Genomic DNA, 23439 nt, shown 5'->3' with positions numbered 1-23439 from the left:
TTGCAGCAGAGGAAGATGTAGGTTGATATCTTCTTTCCCCCTAGAATCCATGGGGTAACCAGTGCTATTTCTGCAAATAACAGTGTACAGCATTATGTACTTTTGGGTGGAGGCACCTTTACAGTGTTTTACATAACTTAAGTGCAACATGTACATTCCTGCTGCCTGGTGGCTCTCACTTGATCTGTGCTCATCCAGGCAACTCTCTTCCACTGACCTGCAGTCTAGAAGTGATTAGCTATAAGCAGCTCTTACAGACTGGGAGGGCAAAAGGAGTGCCACATGCTTGCCCTCAGTTATCCAACTTGAATGATTCTGAATAAGGATTGCTGTAAGAAAGGAGCCTTTTGAAGCATGACCCATGCTAGTTCTCAGTTGGTATAAAAGACAGGAGCGTAAGAGGCCTCTTGGGCACCTTTGGGCGTACACGCTATTGTCATGTAACCTTTTCAGGCCACTGATCAAACTTCATCCTAAAACCAGCTGTGCCAGCTGGGAAGCTTCCTGTTCTGATGGTTGATGTTTTTTTCCTGTCTCTCTGATTTTTTTCAACCTAAATGTATTCACAGCACATTTATTCACTTGTTGTGCCAGCATTATCCTTTCACTTCAGCAGTTCTGTTTGGCTCCTGTGATATATTTAGAGAGCAATCCTATCCATTCTCCGCCTACATTTGACTAGGCTAAAAAAGCCAGGTTCTTAAGTTTCTTCTTGTTTGATAGGATTGCTGTTTCTCTCAATCATGTTTGTGGCCCTTTATGCACCTGTCATTTAAGTTCGTCATTTCTAAGTGTAGGTGACTAGAATTTTATATATGATGCTTTTGTCAGTGCCTGCACAGTAGTAGTGATATGTCACTGCCTTGTCTAGACTATATTTGATTTTCTTATGGCCACATCATCTCTGCAATCTCTGGCACAGCTTTTGTGGGTGACTGATTTTCTGAACTGCTCTTTTCCAAGTGTTTCTGTGAATATGCAGACTTGTCCAGCACAGTACTTGCAGCCAAGATCTCTCTCTGACAATGCCTAAAGCCAAGGACATGGGATAAGCAAAGCTTGAAAATGTGCCTTTCCCTCAACACCATCCATTTGGATAGAGCTAGATCTTCCTATTCTGACTGTAAATTTTTTGTTTGTTGCTATGAGAAGCATCCTTCTTCCAGTCCATGCCAGCGCCTATCCAGGGAGACTTTGCCTGTGGAGCAAAGGTGGAGGGATGTCCATCTGGGACAGCCTTCTGATACACAGGACTAGGTGCTTTTACTGGAGGCCCCTGGGCAGGTTACATTCCTGTGTATTTGTCCATCTAGGGCATCTGGCACCCACAGTTCCTAAGTGTCTGGAGAAAGTTTAGATGTTGGCTAGTTAAAAGCTTCTGGTATTGGATTATCTTATGCCCGGTAATGTGGAGAGGAGCGAAAGTTATTACAGCTTGAGTCTGTGTATGCTGCAGTCTGGTGCAGACTGATCTTTCTTGTCCCGAGGGACAAGCTTTCTTGCTGAAAGCTGTGTGGGACTTTTTGTTTAGGCTATTGTAAATATACTGGGGTGAGGGAGCTCTCATTCCTACCAGGGGAGGCAAATTTCTAGACTCAGTTGTCTGTCCAGGAGTCTTTGTCTCTGTGTCAGTGGTTGAGGACTGAGTTCCTGGAGGGACGGATGTAGCGCAGGGCTTGGAAGATGGGTTCGGAGCCCTGCTGGCAGGGCTTGACCTGAGAGAGCTTCTGGGCTTGGCTACAGCTCAGCTGCTATTCAGAGTTTCAGAAGCTTGTCTTCTGCTGCCCTACTTTCTATAATTCTCTCAAGAAGTAAAGAATATTTTTCTCAATGGCATTGTGAAGGAGCAGCCTCTCTCCTGTCGCTCCCTGCTTGAAGGGAAGTGTTTTTTCATACATCTGTATCTCCCCCCGAGTCTTCCTCTTTTGCTGAGTGAATTTGGCTGAACTGAGCTGTCAGCTCCCTGCCTTTTCGCACAAAGCTGAGCTCTCTGCCAGACTCTTAGCTATAAATGGATCTGGCCTCTTCCAGCCCCCCCCTTCCCTCCCCAAATCCATGTGATGTTGTAGGAAATCAGAGCTGGGCCAGGCTTCCTCTTAATTAGGAAAACATAAGTTTCTACCACTGGCTTTTGGTAGGTTCTCTGTAAATAGTGTGTCTGGTTTAGAGGCTAGCTGTCGATGCCCCAGAGAAGGATATGCTGCTGATTTACCCATTTGCACTGTGAGAAGGTTTATTCTCAAGCTTGAGTGGAGAGCTTGGGCAGACTTGTAGGTGCGGTATGTAGTGACGAGCCCGGTGCACACCACCACCACAAACAAAGCTCTGTTTGATCTGAGGGTTATGTCTCAAGGGAAGGCCAATGTTTTTGCTACTGACTGCATCCTGCCTCCACATCCATGTTAGGCACTTAATAAAAGAAGCTTTGTTTTTATGTATAGTGAACAACCCTGTCTGCTCTCTTTGCTTTAGGATTTATGACAGAGATCCTGAAGTCTTTTAAGCATTTTGCATTTCCACTCTGCTAATGGGCAGAGAGAATCAGTATTTTATGCAGCAGGGAGCTGGGGCCTGAAGTATGCAGATCAAGATGACTCAGGGAGTCGATAGCTGCCCTGAATTAAATTGAAGTCTTTTGTGCTTTCTTGAGCAGAGTGTTACCCTTCATCTGCCCTGCAGGCATTCAGGTCATTCATTTCCTTTCTAAATACAGGTTGGTATTTAGAAATCTAATTTATACTCTTATGTTTAAAAATTTTAGTCTGAAAATCTCGTAGTTCATGTGCTTCGCTGAAGCTAGTAAACCACATGGTGGACCAGCATTGGTCCATTGGTCATTGACAGCAATGGGCTTGCATCCTTTGGGCTTAGATGGCAACCCTTGAGCAGCTGCTTTGGAGGCTTTTTCCCTGCTGGCAATCAAGTCCCTCAAGAACCTTCAGGTTATCAATAAGGGAACATCGAATGTTCGAAAAGTGCCGGCCTAGCTTGTGGTTGCCCCATATTCTGCCTGCAGTTCTACTGCTGCTTCAATTTTTGCAGTGGCTGCAGATTCTGCTTACCACTTTTTTCCCGTGAAAGATGTCTGGCGTCGTGAGTTTTCTCTGCTGGTTGTACTACATATTGTATATGTTGCTGGAGTTGCAGTCTGACTGACTGAGCAGTATGGGGTGGGCAATGTACAGGAATATGACTGCTCTCTTTTTATGTGAGCTGGAGTATGTAATATAGGGGTTATGGTTCTATAAAATGCCCTTTCTGCCTCTCTGCTGGGACTGTGGGTGTTTTGTATGGAACAGATATGGGATAAATGTAGTACTTCCTTCACCCTACCCCACATCCCTCCAGCAAGCTACCATCTGGCAAGGGTGCCTTTGGGTCCCTGGAATAAGTGAAACGGAGAAATTGTGTGGAGTTGTAGCTGCCTACTGCTCTTCCCTGTGGTTAGCTCTGCTGAAGCTGGGCCAAGCATCAGATCCTGTTGATTTACCAGCTTGGCTTGGAGTGTGTCAGGGTAAACTTGACTGGGAGGAGTTTTCCTGCTTGCTCTGTCCCTCCCAAATGTTCAGGGAGGCTGGTTCCCTCAGTTCTGCTTGGCCTCACACAGCCTGTCTTCTGCTGAACACTGCTTCCTGCTTCTTCACCAAAGGCCTGGATGCATAGCAGAGTCTTCTCAGAAGTTTGTTGGGCATAAGTTTAGGACTCTGGTCTTCTGATTCTGGCATATGCAGCCTGGTTGGGGTTTTGCTTTTGGGAGCTGCTGCTCATCTGAAACCCATAGCTTCTCTCCCTCTTCCCATTCTTGAATATGCTTGCTTGACTGGAAATACTGCTTTACACAACTTGCATGTGTTGTGTCTGAGATTGGTATTTGCTGAACAGTTCCTAAGCCTTGCTCTGAACCCTGCACTTCCTATCGGGTCCTCAGTAAAGCTTGGGTGGCAGTGTGCATCTTCCTCAGGACTGCTCAGTTAGTCTGTCTGAACTGTATTCCCTAATGGGCAGATCTTGGGCTGCTGTTTTGGGTGCATGACACTGGTTTAGATGGCACTGTGTGAGAACAAATTTGATGCGTCGTTAATCTCATCCCAGTGCTGGGGTGCAGTATGGCCCTGCTACTGTGGTAATGGTTAGGTGCTACAGTATACAGTTCCCTATAGGGAGCTTTGAGTGCCTGGCAAAGCCTGTGGTGTATCTGGCAGGTGTCTGTGATGGGATGGAAAGTTTCTTTTTGGCGGATGTTGTTGCCAGGCTGCTCTCCATCTTTGAAAGGTCCTGGGGAACTGGAGAGGTGCCTGAGGACTGGAAGAAAGCCAGTGTCACTCCAGTCTTCAAGAAGGGCAAGAAGGAGGACCCAGGCAACTATAGGCCAGTCAGCCTCACCTCCATCCCTGGAAAGGTGATGGAACAGATCCTTCTGGATGTCATCTCCAGGCATATGGAGGAGAAGAAGGTGATCAGGAGTAGCCAGCATGGATTCACCAAGGGGAAATCCTGCTGAACCAACGTGATAGCCTTCTAGGATGGCATGACTGGCTGGGTAGATGAGGGGAGAGCAGTGGACGTTGTGTACCTTGACTTCAGCAAGGCTTTTGACACTGTCTCCCATAACATCATCCTAGAGAAGGTCAGGAAGTGTGGGTTAGATGAGTGGACTGTGAGGTGGATTGAGAACTGGCTGAAAGGCAGAGCTCAGAGGGTCGTCATCAGTGGCGTGGAGTCTAGTTGGAGGCCTGTGGCTAGTGGTGTTCCCTAGGGCTCAGTACTGGGTCCCATCATGCTCAACCTTTTTTTCAGTGACCTGGATGAGGGGACAGTGCCTCCTCGGCAAGTTTGCTGATGACACCAAGCTGGGTGGAGTGGCTGATGCACCTGAGGGCTGTGCTGTCATTCAGAGAGACCTGGACAGGCTGGAGAGCTGGGCAGAGAGGAACCTCCTGAGGTTCAACAAGGACAAGTGCAGAGTCCTGCACCTAGGGAAAAATAACCCTGTGCACCAGTACAGGCTGGGGGCTGGCCTTCTGGAGAGCAGCACTGCAGAGAAGGCCCTGAGAGTGCTGGTGGATGACAAGTTGACCACGAGCCAGCAATGTGCCCTTGTGGCCAAGAAGGCCAATGGTCTCCTGGGGTGCATTGGGAAGAGTGTTGCCAGCAGGTCGAGGGAGATGATCCTGCCCCTCTACTCAGCCCTGGAGAGGCCTCATCTGGAGTACTGTGTCCAGTTCTTGGTTCCCCAATACAAGAGAGACATGGAGCTACTGGAGAGAGTCCAGCGTAAGGCTACGAAGATGGTCAGAGGGCTGGAGCACCTGCCCTATGAGGAACGGCTGTGAGAGCTGGGCCTGTTCAGCCTGGGGAAGAGAAGACTGAGGGGGTGATCTTAACAATGTGTGCAAGTACCTGAAGGGAGGGTGTCAAGGGGGTGGGGACAAACTCTTTTCAGTTGTCCCATGTGACAAGGCAAGAGGCAATGGGCAGTAATTGAACCACAGGCAGTTCCGCCTGTACGTGAGGGGGAATTTCTTCCCTGTGAGAGTGACGGAGCACTGGACCAGGTTGCGCAGAGAGGTTGTGGAGTCTCCTTCTCTGGAGATATTCAAAGCCCACCTGGATGCAACCCTGTCTGACATGCTCTAGGTGACCCTGCTTGAGCAGAGGGGTTGGACTAAATGATCTCCAGAGGTCCCTTCCAGCCTCACTGATGCTATGATTCTTTTTGAGACTCTAGTAGGGTGTAGAAGTGAAAACAGAAAGGAGGGGAAGTACCTGTGCATCTTAGTCCATTAGCAGCAGCTATTTTAAAGGTTTTGAAGACAGCTTGGCCTTTTAATACAGGTATCTAGCTGTGCATCGTCTTGCGTATTCTGTCCTGTAACAGCACAAGTTCAGATTCAGAGTATGAACCAGTAGCTAAGTATTAGTGCTGTACCATGTGAGCTCCCGCAGGTCCTTGTGCCAGGAAGCTGTGGGATATCCTGCACAGATAGGGCAACACAGGCTCTTAGGAGCTAGTGTAGGATAAACAGTTCAGTTGTCTTGTGCTGTATCTTGATGAGGAAGGCCAGAGAGGCCAGGCTGTGTGGTGTTCGTGAAGGTGAGAGAAGGAGAGGTCTGCCTCAGTGAAGATTAGAAATACTTTTTCTGTCAAGTGCTGCCTGCTGAAATGCACTGCTGTGTCCCTCTGTCAGGCTGGGGAGAGTGAGCCCGTCAGTCTGCCCTGCTCTGTTGTGGGCTCCAGTTTAACAGAGGAAGGGCAACACCTCTCTGTGCCCTTCCCTGATCCTCCTCTGTCACTGCTCTAGAGTGAAGGCAGAAGCAAGTGATGTAAACATATGAGGAAAGTTTCTTGTCTGTGATGGTGGTGGTGGGACTCTGGTACTTTTGGTTTGGAGGTGGTGGTGGTAGCAATACAGGCAACCTTTGCCTGGGGGCCAGCATGGGTTCCTGTTCCTCCTGCAGTGCAGTTGTGCTTTTCCTGTACATGAGACTTGGAAAATTTACTCTGGTGATGTTTGCACATCTCTGCCAAGCTCAGCTGATGTCCCTAGGATGGTGATTCTCCCAAGGGATGGCATGATGAGGTATGTCTAAGCAGCAGGGAGTATAGTACTCTGCTGCGCTGTGAATACTGATTCTTTGCCTTGGCTCCTTTGTTCCCTTCCTTCTCCCCAGGCAACATCATACTCACTTATTTGGCAACCATAGCTTTTTGTCCTCTGTCCTACCTGGCCTGATACTTAGCTTATCCTGCCTATCTCTTCCTTAGTGCTGGTGGCTCTCTGTGTCCCTGTTGTTTTGTTGCTCTACTGATCATCCAGCCCGGAAGCTAGCTGCATTTCCAGTTTATACTTCTGTCTCCTCACTGCTCCTGCTCTTTCGTTTCTAGTTCCTTTAAAGGGAATATGGAGATAAAGGTTAAGACTGTAGTCGCTATTCTAGGTGAGTAAGCTCACCTATTTCATTGTGATTTCTAGTGTCTTTGCTTACAGTACGCCTTGTAATAAGCTAGTCTTTGCAATGCATCAAAGCGCTGGTGCCTGCAGTGCCTCAGTCTCACAGGGATCCATGTGGAACATGTATTCTTCAGCACATTTATCTGTGATTTAGAAGAAGAGGTGAAGACTATGATGACTTAATTTTCTGATGATTCTAAGTTAATCAGGATAGTCTGTTTGAAAACAAAAGAGCTGCAGAAAGATATTCAAATCTACTAGCATGACAAAATTCCATGCTGATAAACAGAACACATTTATGCATGTAATGATGGATTGTGAATGATTTCTTAGTTCCCACAGGAAGCCTTCTGGAGGCACTGTGGATGGTTATCTGAAACCATCAGCTCAATGTTCAGCTGCAGCCAGAAAGGCAATCCTCCTACTGTAAATAAAGAATAAATCAGAAAACAGTGATATATAGTCTTGTTTTTATGTAGACAATCATGATGTGTCTGCATCTTAAGTACCACATGCAGTTCTGGTCATCCTCTCTCAAAAAGGGTGGTGTAGATCTGGGCATGATACAGAAGAGGGCAAAGAGGGTGGTTAAAGGAACAGAATAGCTTCTGTATGAGGAGAAATTAGACAAGGGGATTTCACCTGGAAAAAGAGATGATGGTGAGGAGTAGTGAAGGTCTGTAAAATAGTGACAGGAGAAAGGAGAAGGTGAATAAGGAATGAGCACTCACTGCTTCTTGCAGCACATCCAACAAAATTATTTATTAGGTAGCAGGTAGAGGAAGTTCTTTTACAATATAGCTGAATTACAGAGCATGTTGCCACAAGGTGGTGTAATGGCTGAAAATATACACAGATTTGGAAAGGAACTAGGTATCTAAATGGAAGATAGGTGTTTTAGTGGCTGCTGAAAGTGGTGATGAGTTTGCAGCCTCCAGCTCTGGAAGTTCCTTGGCTGCTGATTGTTGCAAGCTAGAAGAGTATGGCCTTGTGAAAGATCAGTCTGTACTCTGTTATATTCTGTTTTTAAGTGTAGACCAGTGCCAAAATGTCTAGAATATGACACTAAACCAAAAGAACTTTTGGTGTGACTCAGTATGGTGGTTCTTATGACCAGAATGCACTGAAACAGCGGGGAAAGATTAAGCTGAATTGGTTTTCAGCTGATCTAATGGAATTTGTGGGAGTTACACACAGGATAATATCCTGGACCTCACACTGCAGTTTTTCTTTTTCGTCCTTTATTAGTAAATCTGAAAGCACTAGCAGGAGAAAGACTGGTGCAGACCATTCTGAACACCAGTTCAGTGTGCTAGACACTATTGTGGCTGTTGCAAAAAGTATGCCAGCTTAAACCACTGCAGTGCAGCCTTGGAGGTGAGACGCTTAGATCTAGTTTTCTGGTCCCTTCTTTGCTTCCTCATGGCTTCTGATTAGGGGCTGATTTATATCCTCATAGAATAAGATTTAGATTCTTAGAACCTCTTTTTATAACTGTGGATGTTCTTGTTATCTGTCCAAATGCCTAATTTTTCAGAGAGAGGGAAGAGCAGGCTTCTACTGCAAATTCTCCTCTCTCTTCTAAGTGCTCTGTTGTAATTTCCATCACAATCTAAGCAGTAAATGTCTCCAGTCTTCCTCCACTGAGGACTGGGAAAAGCTGGAACTACACTGCTTTAAAAAGTCATTTTGCTGATAGCAGAGTGCCTTGGATCCTCATTTTAGGAGCCAATAGCAAGATTCACTGTTACTTTCTGTTCACCCCATTGTAAACTTACCAAACCAGCATTTTTCTTGAAGCTGACTGGGGCCACAGCAAAAGCAACCACAGAGTAGTGATCGTGAGGCTTGTGCCTGTCATTCAGCTTACTGCAGATGGATTCCTAATTGCTTAAATCTGAGTCTAGTATCACAGCAAAACTGAGATTCTGGGAAAACCTGACTCAGAGTCAGGTCATAATTTTACCTCTGCCTTTTCCTGTGAAGAGCTGAACTCAGATGCAGACGTTCATGAGCTCTAATGTTTTTGTTTCTTTCAGTAGGCCAGATAAAGAGTTTAAAGCCCATGTAGTGCTTCTCAGTTCCCTGTTCCTTCTAGAGAGAGAGGGGGAAAAAAAAGTCTCCTGGAAGTCTCGAGCTGTTTTTAAACTAGACAAATGCCTGGGGTGCTTGTCTGCCAGAGCCTCCAGCCTGTACATTGAGTCCCTTTTTAGCATGCTTCTCCATGCGTCTATATGTGGCTCCAATTCCTCGCTCCGGGAACGTGACCTCATCGTTGTTTTGGTATTTCCAGTGATTCAGCCTGGTCTGGGGCAGGGAGGAGTCATTCCTGGTACATGCTGATGGTGTGTTTACGCATTGCTCGAATTCCAGAGCAGTGCAGCCCCAGCCCTTCCGGTGCCTTGACAGCTCGCACTGAGGTCCCAGCTAATGCATTGTGTTGCTGCTAGCAAGTGGTCTGGACACAGCTGGTGGAACTACTGAACCCTGTGCTTCTGCGGCCACTGGGAATCACTGTCTTTGCAGCATACCTGTGTTGGTGAGGAGGAAGAAAGCTGAGTGCAGTAGCTTGTATGCCTGGGAAAGCTACAAGGAGTCTCTGCTTTATGAGTAGAAAATGAATCTTGCAACATGCTTATTACTATTTGCAGATTGTTTGCATCCCATAATGAACTTATCCTCACAGCATCTGCAGAAACTTGGTAAGTGTTATGATCCTTATTTCACAAGCAGGAAAACTGAGGCATGGAACAGGGAGGTGGTCTACTTGAGGTTTTAAGCAGCTAGAGGTGGAAAAGTGAATTCCTGTGAAGTGGTGCTGACTGTGGTGCCCCTGTTCTCTCCTATAATAGCTGAATTCTTGCAGTGAAAGATGAGTGTGGCCAGTGGGTCAGACTGAGATAGAGCAGTGCTCGGTGGGAGGAGCAGCTTCCAAAGTGAGATGAGGCCAGGCTGTACAGATTTCTAAACTATGTTTTCTGTGGATGTTAGTGTCCTCCATCTCTCCAGGTGTGGCAGAGAACAGTGGGAAGAACGCTGGGTTCCCCAGCCAGGGTCACTGCTCCTGCTTGTGGCAGGCTGTGGATGCAGCAGGGCTAGGAGTTGCACTTTGTCAGAGCTGCACTTGCTAGAGATGTGGTTAGCCTTACTGCAGCTTTGGTCCAAGCACCCTCAAATGCCTTGTTTGAGCCTGGGCTATTGTGAATGGTTTTCAAACCCTTTGGGTTCATCTAGTGGTTGAGACCAGTTTTGCTGCAGAAGTAGTTTAGTTGAAGAAGTGTGTCCAGTGTTGTCTTGCCCAGTAGGGCACCAACCTGGCAGAGAAGGATAGGTAGCTTTGCCTCAGGAGCAGCCTGACCCAGTTTGTCACTATGCAGGAATGTCATGAAAGCTCATAATGTTTGGAGAAGCATCCTCGTATGTGGAGCCTTCTTGCCCGTTGTGATGGGTATGTGCTCGGAGACTACGTCCTGACAGTATTCTGTCCCCAACATATTTGGGGAGCCAAGCCTCGGAAGTTTTTCCTTTTTCTTGTGCAACGGAAGCACAGACAAGAAGGTATCTTATCCTGGGGTCAGCTGAGCTGTGCTGTGGTGGAGGATGTCTGCCCTACAGAGGGGAAAAACAGAAAGTACCTTCCTTGTTGCAGACAGCAGCACCCAGGGGATGGATAGCATATACAGGGAGAGAGAGTGTTAACTCCAGTAAACTGTCCTTTCCGAGTTCTGTGAAGGGGTAGTGGCTGTACCAGCAGTTTGCTGGAGGCAGAAGACAATACAGTACAGTACGATAACACAGCCTAGCTGCTGTCACTGATAGGAAGCACGTCAGACTGGCCTAGTACCTGGCTTGCTTGACCCTTCTTATATATATCACCAGGACATACTTCTACTCCTCCTGCAGCTTACTCTGGGATCCCTATGCTCTCCTTGAGTCTAGGTTTTTAATGCATTCACTGGTGTGATTGGCCTAAATCAACTGTTTTCAACCTCCTTTTGAGGATATGCAGTTTTTTTTTCCCAATGGAAGTACTCCCAACCCCTGTAGAATAGATATTGGTTGCTTCAGGGCCATATGGACTCCCTCTTCTTTCTCACCAGTTGCACACAGAGGTCACTGGTGCGAGCTATACATTTGTCTGGCATTAGGGGCTTAGTGAAAATAGACTATGCCCACTATAGTACACATCCTGACACAGCTCCTTCTAAGCCTCATGGTAAGATCTTCTAGTACTAGTTTAAGGGGCTGGAGTTGAAAACTGCTAAACCTTTATTGGGGTGGTTCCAGCTATAGAGCCAACAAGGAAAAGCATACAAATGCTTCGACACATTGCTTCTTTGCTGACCTAGGTTCTGTTTCCTCACCAGTTAACTGAAAAGAGAGGTTAAGTCACAGTGGCTGCTGTGCCCTGTATGTGGGGAGAGGGCCTGGATAGCAGAGGTGGGTGCTGGGTCATGAGTTGGTCATGCACAGTGATGGAGCAATGCTCAGATCAGCCTTTCTTCCCAGGCATGATGGGCTGCCAAAGCAGCGCACACAGGGCAGAGTGTGAGGCTCGATCTCCAGGTGGTGGAAAAGGGGTCATAGCTTGTGTAGACTGGGGTGTGGGATTGAAAGTTGTATAGGTCTGCATTACTGCTAGCAGTTGCTGAGTATGGAGTTGTAGGAGCAGCTAGAGAGTGTGGCGTTGGGCATCTCCTCTTGCTAGCGGTCACCTCACCCCATCGCCTCCTCTCACAGGCAGCTGCCCTTCTATCCCTGCTGCGTGAGCAGGCAGGCTGTGGAGTCAGTCCGCACAGCCCCATCACGCTCACTTCTTTCAGAGCTCGCTCTAAATGGCTCTCTGTAACATGAGTTGCATTTCTGCCATAGTCCTCCCCAGAGTGCATCTGTATTTACACTGGGGCTTTCATTAGCAATGTGGCCCTTGCTTTGCCAGCAGCCCTTGCTTTCCCTTCCTTCCCACTTGCTTTGTGAGTGAGACAAGCACCTTGGCATCACTGTTCCTGAGGAGAGGCAAGTGACTGGCAGCAAGAGGAATCCTTGAGCCAGCTCCCATCTGGGAGAAGTGCCTTGTTGTGTTGCCTCTTGCTCGCCACCCTGCAGCAGCTGGGTAGCTGTCTGCAGAGACTCTCTGCAGCACGGCTTGCTGATCCCTGAGCTGACAATGGGACAAGCTGGTTTGCTTTGGATTGTCGCTGGCTATACAGGCTGAATTCATGCTGCTGTCATGCAGTTGCTGCTGTACCTGGTTCCCAACTGCAGTGAACTGAGTCCACAGTCTGAGGAGATTGTATCTGGCAAGGTAGGAGATTAATCCTTCCATTTGTACTGCTAAAAGTAATGTGACCAGTCCTGCCACCATCTGAATATTCCTGAATGAGTAGTGTATATGTGTTTTTATTCTGTATTGTTTTGTAGCTCTGAACAGTCAGTAAGCTGCTTGGGCTGTAGCTTGTGACATAAGGGCAATGCATACATCCATTTTGTTTTTAGCAGATCAGACTCTGGCTCCCCTTCTACCCCAGTTTGGTACTCTGGGACTCCAGAGGTTCTCTCTCTCTTCTCTCCTGTTTTGCAGCATTCTGTGCATTTTGTGACAGTTTTATAACCTGCTTTTCCAGGAGGTAGGTGAACTCTGAAAGTAGAGAACAGTCTGGACATGTGTCACGGGGAGAGAGAATAAATTTACGGAAAGTAAAAATCAAGGAAGTTCAGCAGGCACTGAAATGGCTCAAGATAATTTATTTTTAATGTCAGAAAATTAAACAGGGGAACAACTTCATTTCTCAGGATAGTCTCAAAAGGATTTCTTTTTTTTCTTTTTTTTTTTCATTCAGTCCCTTAGGACTGAAAGATACAGAAAGATCTGCAGCTGCTATTGTCTCTGGAGGAAGAGGAGAGTCAGTCTTGTCAAGCTGATGTCTTCATTCTCAGCTAACCCCTCACTGTTTGGCATTTAGTGCTTCATATTCTCCCAGCTCTGCATACCCTAACTGGAGCTAAAGAGGGGCAAGAGCTGATGTCCCTGCTGGATGTCCCTGCTGTAGCCAAGGACAGATAAAATGAGAGGCCAGCAGCATTTTCTTCTGACTCAGCTTGCGTTTAGGCAGAATGGTTCCCTTCTTTCTCCACAGCAGTTGAGTGTGCCTTCCCCTGCATATATGCAGCCATTCATCTTTCTCAAGCATGTTTTAATTGGGCTTTCCTTCCATGTGGAGGAGAAATATCCTAAACAAGACAGGCAAGGAGATCAGGCCTTCTGCAAGTGACGGTTTTGTTCTGAGGCCTTGCTCAAACAGAAAACCATGTCCCCCCCTGCTATATCCCTAGTTCCTAGGTTCTAAGGAAGGAAAAGGGTCCTGTAACTCTTTAGTATGCCCTGCTCTGCTACCAGTGGGTGTATAAATAGTGCCCACAGTATACTATTTTGGTGACAAGCTCTTCTCAGGATTCATCCAAGGAGTTATGTGAACAAGTGTTAAAAATAACACTAAGCCCTGCCCAAATGCTGGCATCGTTTCAGCCAAAGTGTTGGGGAATCTTCCACACAGAGCAGCCTTGGCCCTTTGAGCAGGGGGAGCAGGACAGGGCCCAGGATGGCTCCCAGTGTTTTTCTGTTCTTGCTGCCCTGCTGACCACAGAGGTTGCTGACCGTCGGCTTCAGCAGATCTGCTGTTCACCCTGAGGATGCGAGATTTTCACTTCTAATTAGTTGATTGCTCCTGAGCTTTCCCTACAAGTTCAGCGTATTATTTCTAATGACAGGAAATGCCAAAAGGGGTTAACCTGAGTTTTATCTAGCCTGCCACCAAGTCCCTGACAGTTGTCAGATGGTCAGATCTGTCTAGCTGCTTCTCCGAAAGGTTCTGGGCCCTAGCCATCGCACTTGTGGAGATTCTGCCCCTATATTAGGTTTATCCTGAGGACTGGTAGCTGGATTTAATTGCAGAAAGGATATTAAAGTTATATGTTGAATTAACAGCTATAGTTCTGGGCGTTCTTGCTATCCACATAAACAGAAAAGTAATTCTAAAATCCTATTATTTTCATGGCATGGTTGGTGCCTAGAATGGAGAACTGGACCACACTGCAGAGGCTGCTGGGATACTGGGGAGTAGTGTTCCTTGGAATATGTAGCCAGAGCAAGCTGACCTTTCCCACTAGTGGAGCTGAATAATGCAGTTTGTTTCTCTCATGCTGGGCTTTGCCTGTTGTTGGTCAGGTGCTACAGTAATGTAACATCTGCTCACCTGCTCCCATGCTGCTGGAGTATCAGTCTCCCCTGCTCTGGGGCAGTGTGTGTCAGGAGACCCCACTGATCATTTGTATCCAGTACATGGAACCAGAGCTCGCAGAAATGCTTCTCAGGGAGCTCATACTCAGAGAAACATCTGAAGACAGAGATGCCCCTTCTTGCAGGCAGGTGCTGAGTCTCCATTCTTGCCTGGTCTAATATGGGATATAGGAGAAGCTACCTCTCTCACATTACCCAGTGTGGCAGTGCAGACCCTCTTGCTGTTGCATGGCTTAACACATGGGGCCTTGTATGCAGAAGGAAAGAGCTGAAATGTCTCCTGGCTGCGAGCTTGAAGGTAGTGCTTGGGCTCACCTATGTGCTTTGAACTGAAGGTAGCAGTGTTGTGGGTGAGGGAGACTGCACTTCTGTTTTAGATATTGAGGTTCTGAATGGCAGCATTAATCCCTCTGTGTAGCTCTTTGGCCTTTGCATGCACATCCTGAAATATGTTTGTGCTGGTTTCTGGCTTTATGGAGAAAGGATGAGATGCTCCTACAGTCTCTGAGTACTTCACTTTCTGAAGGGCTGGATTTATTTTAAGCTGATACAGAAAGCTGCTGTGAAAGCAGCAGGCTTTGAAATTGCTGAAAAGGTCACAATTGCTGTTCGGTGCTCCATGCTTCATCTCCTCTGATAAGGGAATACTAATTCTGGCAGATGTCCTCAGGGATGGAGGGCAGGTCCCATTAGAACATTGTGGCTGAGAGTTTTCTCCAGCAACTGCACTGAGAATTAGAGCACAGCAGCAGCCATTCGTGTTTTGTCTTTGACTGTCTCATCTAGCTTGCTCAGCCCGTGGTAGTCATCTTCCCTTTCTTGCCATTTAGTGGAGCTTCTCTTTTTCTTGCTCTTTGATGAAAGGCTGAGTTTGTGCACAGACTAGAGTGCTTTCTTACCTGTATGTTCAAAGTACTGATTTTTAGGGTTGTCCAAAGATGAAAATACATCACAGAAATGAAAAGCATATTTGTTTTTCCAATGACCTGACATGGTGATCTGGAGTACCCCTGGCTGAAAGTCCACTACAGCCTGCTTTATTAGTATTTCTGTTTCTCTGGTTATTCTGCCTCATGGAGTAAACTTCTCTAGGGTTCTCTAAGCTTCATCAGAGGCTTCCTGCTCCTCTGAGTCAAACAGAAATCATAAGAAAATAAGACCTCCAGAAGCCATGTAATTGCATCTCCGTGACCCAAGCGAAGTTGACTCAGACTATGCCATTCTTTATGTTTCTTTGTTTCACCTGTCTCTAGAAGCTTCCAGTGATGGTGACGTTAGCTGCTGCATCCTACAGCCTGGCACCCCAGTCCTCTCCCTCCATCAGTTTTTGCTGATGCCATGGTGCACTGGGCTGGCCAAGGCATTTGATGGACATTTCTTAGTGGTCTTAGACCATTTCCAATTTCTGACACTAAGGATATGTGTGAATTAATGAGAATGTTTGCCTCTATGTAGGTCAAATAGCTTCTGAGACAGAACCAGTTGCAGATTATGCAAAATGTTAAGAAAATAGCCTTATCTCCTGACAACTGTGCTTTTTTGGTGGAGTAATAGACGACTAGTTGTATCAGTCACGCCTGATGCCTAACCTAAACTTTCTTGACTGTCCCTAAGGCAGCCTGTTCCTGTTGTCAGTGGATAAGAGTTTATTCTCTTGAGCCTGGCAGCAGCCTTCTTTGCATTTCAGAACTGCTTTTGTTTTCTTCAGATAAGTAATACAATTGCTTTGCGCTTTCCTCCTTTCTGTTTTTTTCTTGCTCTTTTTGGACTCTAAGCAGTTTGTCCAAATCTTTGCTGGAGTGGTAGAAACTGAGGCCTTAACCAATATTTGGTAGAGTGGGAGGATTGCTCCATGTCTTGCATATTAAATGGTTATTCATACAGTCCTACATACTGTTTATCTACTTAAAAGCAAAATGCCACAATTACTCATGTTCAGCCTGTGATCTACAGTAACCACAGATCCCTTCTGAGTGAGCAGGTTGTGCACAATGATTATGGGTGGGGATGTCCCACGTATACTACTTAAGAGGCCATGGTAATGATTATAATTTATATTTATTTTCTGTCTGAATGTAGACCTTATCTGTTTTGCTGGCAGTATCAGTAGTAGAGGTGGTACAGATGAAAATAAGAGACAACCACTGCCTCTGACAGCCAGCGGGTTAAAAGTGTAAGAGGTGGATGGGGCTGCCAGGATTTAGTTACAAGTCTGCATTGTGTAGGTTTTTTAGGAAGTTTTCAACAGTTCTCCCTTAACTGAACTGTTTCTCCTGTTTTTTGCAGTTTTTGCAAGTGCCTGCTTGGAGGCCCATGAACACTGGCAATCTCATTGGTGGGACTGTCTTAAACATGCCAATGCTATGTGGTAGAGTTGCTGCTGGTGGATGGGTTTTGAGTGACACTCAACAATCTCTTAATCACAGAGGGTTTTGCAGAAGCACAAGCTAACTAGGGATTACTTTATTTGCCACTAAAATAACTGGGGAAGGGAGCACTGCAGAGCAGCAAGCATGGCCACTTTGGGTGGTAAATGAAGAAATGTAGGAAAAAGCAGTATAAATAATAGTATCTTTAAATCAGGTGGTGATTACGTGCCCTCTGGGGTTTGTTGTAAAGATTGGACTGTGTTTGAGAGCTGGGAGGTCTTTTGGGGACACTTTGCCTTGAGTTGACAGATATCAAAGCCTAACTTGTGTCGCTGCTCTGAGCAGTGATGGCAAAAAAAAGGGCTTAGACATGTGCAGAGGGAGGTGAGAGTAGATTTTCTGTGCGAAATCCTGAGCAGTTTCCATACTTGCTGTTTCCTTAGAAAGTTGGAATGTTTATGACTGAATCTTACTGACAGGAGGCTTTCTCCATTCTTAGATGTAGCCTCTCTTGTGTCCAACAGACGTTTTTCTTTTTTTGCCCTTTTCCTGTTTACATCCATCCATTATAGTCTCTGTGAATTGAGGCTTGTTTGCAGTGTGATTTTGCTTGCTTTGAGGCAGCCAGGCGATGCCTCTGCAGCAGGATAGCGGTATCACTTTGAGTACATCGTGGGAACCCTAAGCAGTCACCTTTCTTGAGCCGTGCTCTTTATGTACGCAGCAGTCTCTGCTTGTCTTTAATATGTAGACAGTGAACCAGCTCATGGCTGCATTGATTCAACTCAGCCCTGCAGGTTCAGTGCTGCTTCCTTGGAAAGTAAGTATAAAATAAAGTATCTTTCTCAATTTCAGGTCACAGTACAAACTAGTGAATACAGCAGAGTTGTGGCTGCCAAAATTACCAGTTTCACTGTGTGATCTAAAGTGGCAACTTGAGGCTTTCCTCATGGCAGTGGGGAACTGTCGTACTAATGTGAAATGTACTACTAATGTAGTGAAAATGTACTAATAGTTGAGGTAAATTGTGATGTAGTGACAGCACTGATCACATTTTTGAAAGCTAGTTTTCATAAGGGAAGCCAGTAACACCTTAATATCCACTGCTACTATGGCCTGCACTGAACAAGTAGTTGGTTGCCAAATTAGAAGGCATATCTTCTTGTAATAATACGTTTTCTGCTCCTTTTGCCAGTGCTTTGATTGTTGAAAAGGTTTATGTCAACAAAGTCTGAGTGAATGCTTGAACAAACAGGGCTGTTATCATAGCGAGCTCCTGCTTCAGGCACTCTGAAAGCATAGACTGCATCAGTTACGTCCAAACTCTGTTTTAATTGAAGGTTTTCTGTACAACTTTATAAGCTTTCTTTGTCAGATTGAAGCTGAGACTTCAGACAACAAATCAGGAGCTGTTCTGTTATTTCTATCCTGATTTCCCTCTGTCTCAACTGCCAATCTATTTCTTTGTACTCCTGCTTTAGGAAGTACAGAATATTAGGCCTGAAATAAGGACACATGGATCCTAGGATCTGTTCTTGCTTTTCCTACAGGCTTCCAGTGTAGTACCAAGTGAAGCATATTGCCATGTTGCCTTAGTCTCCTACGTGTACAATATTGATAACACTGCTTTATTGGAAAGCAGTATGACCAATATGCAATACAACCAATATGATCCTGGGCTGGAGGGGACTAGCAACAGGCTGCTGACTCTGAGTTTGGTTTGGTTTTTCCATAGATGCCTCAGTATTATTGAGGTATGTGGAACTTAGCTCAGCCCTCTAGGGATCCATGCCAGAATTAGCCCTATCTAGTAGCTGTGACTTTTTATGGAGCTTGTAAAAGCTTCTGTTCCTGGGCAGTAAGGTGGAAGCTGCTAACAATAGGAAGGATCAAACCTTAATACAGGAAGACAGAAATCGTGTTGTGGCTTGGATGAAGGATCCACTTAGCATAGTACTTTTTTTTTTTTTTTTTTTTCCCCAAAGCGGTTTCAAGTGGTCGTCTTGGGAAGAGCGAGAAAAAGGCAAGCAGATATAATACCTTAATGCTTCCTTAGCTTCTGATCATGTTCAATTCAGAGGATTTCCTAAGTCTGTTGTACTTTAACTGTTTAGTAACCTGAAATGGATCTCCCAAGCGCTTGTCCTGCCTCCTCTTGAACACGTGTGAAATTCTTCCCTCTGCAACATTCTTTGCTTAGAAGTAAGGAGCAGCAAACTGACTAAAGAAAGATAGAGGAATGTTGAAAGAGGAAATGCTGGTAAAAAGGGAAGTTGTTAGTAGAAATTAGCCTTGGAATGGAACGTATTCAATACATGAAATACAGCTCTGAGCATTAGAAAGTAAGAGTTTGCTAATAATGTTTCCTGAAGACACAAAGCAGGGGACCATCGTCAATTCAGACGCAGTTCAGGGCTATTCAGAGGGAAGAGCTTGGGTGGCTTTAAGGAACACTACAGATGGGAACTGGGTAATTTAAAATTGCATGGTCATGTCCATTAGGAGTAAGCAAAAAGTTCAGCTCCAGCTGGCAACTCGCTAGGGAAAATGAGGGAGACAGGAAAATCCAGCTTCTACCAGTCAAGCATGAGATAACTGTGAACAACTAATATTATGAAGTCATGAAAAGGATAAATGTCATTCAAAATGGCACATTGGACGAAGTATTTCTAGCATAGATGGGGACATTTTAATGCTATTTTCTTAAGGCATGGTGACATCTCACTTAAAAGATTGTATATGTTTCTGGTCACTCACAGAAAGTTGAATTCAGACTGATTAGGTCCAGAGAAGGGTTGCAGCTGTGATCAAAGAAATGGAGAGTCTACTTACTGCAAAGCAATTACAGAGCTTGGATTATTTATTTTTAAACACAGCTGGATAAATACTGAGGCTAACAATCATTTTTTGAAAGAGAGTAAACAGGAGTGAGCCACCTATGAATAAAAGCAAGCTGGAAATTGTTTAGGTTCTTAAACATCAGAGCATGAATTTGGGAATTCTGCTATCTCAAAAAAGTATTTAACAAACAAAAATAGTCCATTTTCTGGAAAAAAACATCTTTCTATATCAAGCCATTTTCTAATTTGGAGGCATGCTCCTGCCTTGGATTGCTAGCCCTGAAGAAATCAGTGTTGCCATTCTGGGGGTGGGCAGGGCTTGCTGGCGTAGGGTCGTCGTGAGCAGCCTGGTGAATCCCGCTGTTGTGAACGCGTGTGGGCAACCTGCGTGGCCCTGCTGGCTGGTGAGCCTCTGCCCGTGGCTCCTCTCGGAAGCGAGGCTCAGTGGGGATCATTCGCGACCCCCTGGGGAGATGCGGGGGCTGAGGGCAGGCATGTCAGCGTGCCGTTGTCGCTGTGTGCCTTTCTCAGTCTCTTTGGATTCCTCCCCCCCCCCCCCATCAAAATCATCCATATTTTTTTCCCACCTTACACCGGATACAAAAGTTGTCAAGCATATATTGGTAATGATCAGCCTATATTGATCTCTGTGTGTTTGAGAGAGAGATGCTGTTTGACCTTGAAAACAGAATTTGCAGAGATGGGGACTTAGAGGATTTTTTTTTTAAAGTTTTCAGTACTTCCTGCTTTCCTGAAGTATTTTGTCCCCCTCTACAGTAAGCGGGTACCATGCTGATTGGTAGCTCTGACCCGCACGCCTCTTCGGCGTTCCTAAAACAGCCTGACTGGCAGTGGATGAGGTTGCTGTGGTCTGTGGATTCCGATTTCTGCCACAGGCAATCAGCGGGTGAGGGTGGAAAGGCAGCGAGCTGCTCCTGGGTTGCTCATGAATGTCCCGCGTGTGCAAAAGCGTGATGTGCCTCCTGTGGCTGTGCTACAAATGGGGTCATGAGGAGTCAAGCTGTGGCCTAGGCATGTTGCTGCTGTTTCTGCTGTAGATAGCAAGGCACGGACGGTCCACTGTGGTGATGAGCTTGCTGCTGCTCCTGCGGCTTTTTATTTGCCAATGGTGCACTGAGGGTGGTGTGCCTAGACCAAAGTGTCCATCCTCAGGAGAAGGAGGCGGTCAGCCCCCTGTGCTGAGTTATACCAGTGAGTTGCAGCAAAGAGGCTGTAGCCCAGCGGCTATCTGGCTGTTGCGAGGGTGGGCAGACTGAGCGCTGTGCCTGACAGCAAGGCATGATTAAAGGCCTTTTCCAGTCTGGTGCTTGGTGACAGAGCTACAGCCGAGGCAGCCAGCTGGGGTCTGGGCCTGAGCTGTTTTCACTCCATTGATCAGCCGGGAAGATTTGCAGCAAGTACGTGGGAGGCTTAGGCTATTTTTGCTGAAGTGGATGATTTTGCTATACAGTTGTATTGAGAGTGAGAAGGTTTGTTCCTTCTTGTCTGCACGGATGTGCTGGCCCTTTTCGGCAAATTTCGGCACAGTATGTGAAAGCAGGTGAATATTCCAGTGTCAAGGTAGAAGAACACTGTGATTTTTTTTCCTTCTGGATAATCAGGGGTTGGATGGATGTTCACATCCTAGTAAAAGTCTGCAGGAGACCAGAGCGCTCCAGGTGCACATGGCCCTGGAGCACACAGGGCTCTCCCTGAAGTGGTGAGCTGTGCTGCAGCCTGGCATTGAGAGTAGGATGCCTGTGCTTCCTTACTGGCATATATAGAAGAGAAAATGCTATGCACTCACTTCTCACACCCTTGGAGGGAGAAGATGGCAAAACCTCTGCCCTACATATGGGATGCCTGTGAGTAATGAGACTAACATTGACAGGCAGTTCTCACCTGCAAAGCTGCACCCTTCAATGCCGAAAGTGTGTGGGAAGCACTATCCACAGAGCAGGGAGTGGAGCTGGGTTAATGTAGGAATGACAGGTTCTGGCCCCTGAACCTCCTGTGTCTTGCTTCTCAAAGGATCTGTTACCAGCCTTCAATATCCCTGTTTCCCTCTTTTGCATGAGACTATGGAGTTAGCCATCCTCCCCTTCTCACACTGACTCATATCTGTGATCAAAGAGAAGTCATCTCCTAGAAGTCAACCCCAAGAAAGAGCTTTCTTCTTCATTACTGCCTGTAATCTTTCATTGCCTATGATGCTCTGAAAAAATGCATCAGTTTTTACCACTGTTGCAGAGAAGGGCAGCAAATGTGAGTTTGCAGTAGGGGGTGCAATGAGTTTAGGGTGGGGGGAAGCCACTGAACTAAGTAACTGTTTGAGAGAGGAGGATACAAGTGTTTACATCGGGAAACGTATGTAAATAGCTAGCTGGGGGTGTTTCTGAAGGAGCCATTTTTTGGCTACATTGCTCCATTTGATTTTTAACAAAACAGCCCCCTAACAGCACCTGGAGTGCTTATTTGCTACATGAAGGAGGCATTACTGGCCATGAATTGGTTAATACCAGTGTCCTGGGGCAGGGGCAGGGATGCAGGCAAACATTCAGCCTGCCAGCATTTATACCTCCCGGCGTCAGTGTTGGCAAAGCTCACGGAGGACTGGGGAGGGCACCGGAATAGTTTCCATTCTCCTCTCTGCTGTGGGAACGAGTTTCCTGGGCAACAAATGCTTCTTGTTCAGTACAGAGCTCCACAGTTGAGACTCTGTCTCCTTTCTTGCTGCATCTCCCTGACTGTCCCAGCTGAACGGGCCCGAGATGTCTGCTTGAGCCTGTGTTAATTAACACTGACAATATAATGAGACCGGCCTTATGAGGGTCTGGGGGTTGTGCTCTATGGGAATACATAGCTGAAACTGTTCATAGTCTAATTTACTGCAGCTTAGGTGGAACAGGGCTCTCCAGGACTAGCTCTCTGCTTGCTGCAATCACCAGGCATGGAGGCACATCCCTCACTCCTGTTATGGGGCTACATCATCCCTGAGGCTTGTCCCTGCCACTTGAATGGGAACAGATGGGAGTGCAGGGCCCAAGCAAAGGCAAACAGTGCGCTGAGGAGCGTGAAGTACCACAGATGGGTCATGTTCATTGCCTGTGGGAAGGACCTGCTGAGCCTGAGCTTTGGGACTAACAGATTGTTCCTAGTGTTTTGGAGGTGAGTGGCAGATCTGCATCTGTGATATTGGCTCCAGCACATTACAAAGGGACTGCCCAGTCCACAGAAGGCCCAAGGTCCTTCCTTTTGTCTTGTAAGCATCTCTTTCTGCACTCATACCCACAGCACTGGGGAAACCCCAAACTCCTGTCTCTGGAGCCCTTCGTTAACTGCTTGGTGGGAACAGTCACTGTGTTTTTGGTCAGAAATCTGATTCGAACATTACCCAAAGAGACACTTTAAGGGTTGATAGTGGTCTGGGATCCAGGATGATTGTCAGCAGCTTTCAGTGATGAATCTAATGTTGGCATCTCCAGAGGTAGAAGCCTATATGAAGTATTGTGGTGTTTAGGCTGTTTTCTTTTGTTTTGTTTGGCAGTTGCTTTGGGTGTATCATGGCACAGAGCAGGAAGTACTAAGGTGGGTCATAGTTCTTAATTTATTTGAACTATATGTCTGTGTGACATTTTTATCCTGTTCTCTGACTTGCCTAGGCCCCATGAAGGAGATGGATTTTGGTTCAGACTTGTAGGCCTTGACAGCGTAGAAGGATAGTAATGGCAACTTAGCCCTCTGAGGAGGGTTAGACAGCAAAGTGAAATAATGTGAATTGTCCTTCTAGGATGGTTGCTGCAGCAGAGCTGTTTCACTGCTAGAAACATCCCTGCCAGAATGGCATTTGAGCCCATCTTGGTTTCTGAGACACCAGCTTGGTGTAGTTGTGCCCAGCCTGTGACAGAATAACAAGCTGCTGCATCAGGTAGGAGGGAGAGAGTTCAGGACTCTTTTCAGAAGAGAAATCCTACAGTAGC

At 46.3% G+C, this 23439-nt stretch overlaps 1 protein-coding gene across 4 annotated transcripts in view; it reads left to right on the top strand.

The window, feature by feature from the left end:
• Positions 1–23439, top strand: part of RUSC2 (RUN and SH3 domain containing 2) — a 64385-nt gene that overhangs the window by 1096 nt on the left and 39850 nt on the right. For 3 of the 4 annotated variants that reach the window (XM_062599649.1, XM_062599650.1, XM_062599647.1), the window contains exon 1: positions 9404–9655. The exons of the other annotated variant lie outside the window; for it this stretch is intronic. The gene's annotated coding sequence lies outside the window, so the exon portion shown is untranslated. Of the gene's footprint in view, positions 1–9403; positions 9656–23439 lie in introns of those variants that run through there. 4 annotated transcript variants of the gene reach the window in all.

This window comes from Rhea pennata, chromosome Z, assembly GCF_028389875.1.
Source record: "Rhea pennata isolate bPtePen1 chromosome Z, bPtePen1.pri, whole genome shotgun sequence".
Taxonomy (NCBI): Eukaryota; Metazoa; Chordata; class Aves; order Rheiformes; family Rheidae; genus Rhea; species Rhea pennata.
This window is presented reverse-complemented; position numbering and strand designations above follow the sequence as displayed.